Raw genomic sequence first — 3,973 nt, 5'->3', positions numbered from 1 at the left:
TTTGTCTAGATACGAATGTATCTAATACTAAAATGTGACTTCATACATCCATATCTAGACAAATCTAAGACAAGAATTTTGGGACGAAGGGAGTACTTTATGAACATCAATGCTACCTTTGAAGAGGGTATATTTGCCTTAGTAACTTGTGTTATGGATATTGCAAGTAATCCCTCTACTCTCATGCCTTTGAAGACATGTTCTAGTGTCTTTGTTCACTCATTTCTATTTGTATATGTAGTCATATATGGAGTATAATATCAAAAATCATCTTATATTTCTGAACGGAGGTAGTAATAAAATATGGTTTCTGTTTGAATTAGAACCAGGTCCGCGGTGGAGATGAAGTTCTCAAAGTCATGCTGTGTGAACTGGAAGACCTGGGGATGAGTTCTACTGCTAAACTATCCAGCTGCTGTGTCCTTGTCGTCACGTGTCCTGAACTAGTGTTTTCCTGTAGCATTGTTGTCGGGCGTGTTCTCGAGGCTGTACTTGACCGCAACAATTTCCTAGTTGTGCCTTTGATTACGAAGGGTGTGGTTCTTGTAAAGCTTCCCAACAAATCTCATGCGTCCTGTCTTCATCATCATGTTTATGAGTGGAAAGACCACTCTGTTAGGTTCTCCAAGGTTGACGAGATGGTGATGGTGCATGTAGTCATCTCTCAAGAAGTCCATGTCCTGGTCAGTTATGCGGGGTTCATCCCGTAGGTCGGTGGCAAGAAATAGTTTGCAGAGTTTAATTAGTGCAACTTTGCTTGTCTGTAGTAAGTACTATTGTTCGGTACTTGATTTGTGTTTGTGAACCCTGTATTGTTTATTAGTACTGTCGCTTTTGGTGTGTGGTCTGTCCTCAGAATGGTCTATGTTAATATATGTCCACTCAATTCAGTCTGTATATTTTGAAGTATCCAGATCATCTTTTTTGTGAGGACGGTTTATCAATTATGGTTGCACTCCAATATCTGTATGCATTGCAGGGTTTATCGCACCCACTAGGATTTCCAGTCCCATGGATGTTCGGTCCATACGATTTGTCACGACCTTTGGACTGTCCTGCTTGTGGGAGTAGGCGGGGCCCCTGCATGCCACACGTAGTTGGACGATCAATCTTCTGTTTAGTACTTCAACATAGTGATTTCCTGGTAAGGATTCACTCGTGTAACATCAAGTAAATCTTATTGATTTACTGTCAAAATCTTATTGATTTAATGTCATGTTTTCTTTCTTTTCCTGCAATTTTACGATGCAGGTTTTGCCATGTGACATTAATCATAGAATAAACCGTTTGGTTTGCTCTACGATGGCTATTTTTGCAGGTTTCACTTCTTATGTCGTGTCAGTACCGAAGGTACTGTCCATCACTTATATTACTGGAAAAAATTGGATCAGTCTGTTATCTGAGTACAAGCTGAATCCCTATGATGAACGGCAGTTTGGTTTAACAAAAACGCCACAATTAGTCCTTCTCGCATTTAAAAGAAATGAAGAAAAAAACTGGATCACGGTCATGGATCCTAGTCAAGTTAGAAAGCTGATCATAGCTGACCAGACACGATCGCCACTGTCTCTCACATCGGTACCACCTTCGGCAATGGATCGAGCACCTGCAGTTGCTCTAGCACTGACAGCGGCAGCAGCTCAGTCTGATCTAGCTGTGGATTGGGCACCAACCGCGTCAGCTGATCAGTCTGATCTACCGGAGGATCGGGCATCAACACCGGCACCTGCTCCGACACCGGCACCAGCTATACAAGGAGCACCATCTCCGGCAGCAGCGGCGGCTTTGGCACCTACACCAACACTTGCACTTGCATCTGCTCTGGCCCGTGCTGTGGCAACTGAACGAGCAGTTGCACCGGCAATAGAGTGGGCTGCAGTTTGCACTTCATATAGCAAAGTCCTTACAAAAACCCACATGTCCACCTTCTTGGTAAACATTGGCTTCCCAAGTGCTTCATTCTTTTTTCTTTCCATGTTGTTTCACATGATTCACTGTGTTGATCTAACTGTTTGGGTATTTCTTCTTGTTTGCAAACAGAGAATTCCTAGAGCAACGAGGGAGTCGTTCAACAATCCGGGCGACCGCAGCCAAGTTTCTCTTACCATGAGCAGCCTTGGTGTTAATGAACCTGCTCAATATACCGTAAGTACAAAGGATGGTCGCATGATGATTGATGCTAAAGGATGGTCAAGGTTCAAATCTAAATCATATCTTGCGATAGGGGATGATGTCAAAATCGAACTTTCTCGGCAAGGAGAGCTGGTCCAAATCAACTTTGAAATTCTTCAGTAGCAGCACGAACTGCCGAACTGATCTATCGTCCGACAGATTTTGATGTAATAATCTGGCATGGTGAAACAAGTGTCTGGTGTGTATAAGTAGTACGACAATATTATTTATCACATGGTATATCGTTGATAGAATTGCAAATCTCATTGTTGATTAGGAACTGTCGTTCGATTTCATTCCAACAGTTGCCGTGCTTTATTCAATTTTGTGTATTCGCCTTGCGACAGCATCTAAAACTAGTGTTGTACCAATCGCTTGCAATATGAAAAGAGCTGATGTAGAACACATGGGCCCCCAAACATGCAGGGTGGGCCTGCGGCCCAAAGTCCAGAACCGTGAGCCTGTCTGAGTATTATATTCTCAGCTGAACCCCCATAAAAAAAGCTGAACCCCCATAATGCCCGTGCGTTGCACGTAACATCAAGATGCATTTGTATGAGTATTTTATCTTGTGAGAGAAAAGGATGAATGAGGGAAGGCCTTGTTTGCAAATGTGGAGAGGTGTGTGGGTACCTTTTTGCAAAATTGCCATACTTTCCATCCTATCCGTCGGATATAAATCGGACGGCCTATATTGCAGGATGGCGGGCACACCATCATCACCAACTCGTCTATACTGTGTTAAAAACAACTCTGTTTTTTATAATTATATATTTTATATATATTCCCCTTGATTTTTATTATGTATAAAGTTGTGATATAAAATATTTGTATATTTCTTTATAGAGGCAGTATCTCTCTTTCAAAAATATATTTATGTGTAACTAGTTACTCCTGTCTTTCTACTTCCTTTCGCTGAACGTGGGGCAACCGGCAACAGGGTCCACGTGTCATGTGCACAAATTAGAGTGCACAACTGCACGGTAGACACACCCCAGTCGTAGCGCCGCAGTAATGGCCAATGAGCCGTTAAATCATAAACCCCCCATTCCAGCTTTAGCAGTAAGCTAGACGGACGAAGCGGCAATATTTCACTAGGCCTGAATCCCCTTCTCCCTCGTCTGCTTGTTCATAGAAAGCCCCCTCTCGGCGATTGCATAGGGTTTTCTCATGGAGAACCAGGTATGAATTCTTCATCCATCCCCGATAAATCCAAGTCCCTTGGTCGCAGGTAATCCTAGGATGGCAGCCACCGCCGTTGATGCATTTTTCTTCCTACTGAATCTAGTGTGTTTCATTTGCAGTGCCCAAAGTGCGAGGACCCTATAGGTTTCTGCACCCTCGGTGAGACGCCACACTTGTTCCTTCTCATCCTAACACAGGATTTTAAACGCGCACAGTATGTTCCTAGAATCCTCTTTTTCTATCCGGGAGTGTGGTTTTTTTGAACATGCTGTTGACTAATTTGGAAATTTGGATTGCTATTTGGATAAAAGGTATTACTAGTACAATGGTCAACACTGATGTGAAGGAGGAAGTTATTTCTAGATTTGGATAGGGAATACATTGTGTTCTCATATTATTTTTCCTGCAGTGCATTATTTGCTCTGCTAGAACACATGCACTTAAGATGCTCGGCCCTGCCATAACTGAATACACTAGTTTACTGGTCACAGTGAAGACAAGCCATGGATATAAGTTCCGAGTTGGGTTCATGAACCAAGAAGATCGCTGCTTTTTTTATGGCCAAACTTGGGTAAACTTTCTCAAGTGTTACGGACTGAAAGTTGGCACACGAATG

Source organism: Triticum dicoccoides, chromosome 6B (genome assembly GCF_002162155.2).
Source record: "Triticum dicoccoides isolate Atlit2015 ecotype Zavitan chromosome 6B, WEW_v2.0, whole genome shotgun sequence".
NCBI lineage: Eukaryota > Viridiplantae > Streptophyta > Magnoliopsida > Poales > Poaceae > Triticum > Triticum dicoccoides.
The sequence above is the reverse complement of the archived record's forward strand: the minus strand, read 5'-3'. Positions refer to the sequence as shown.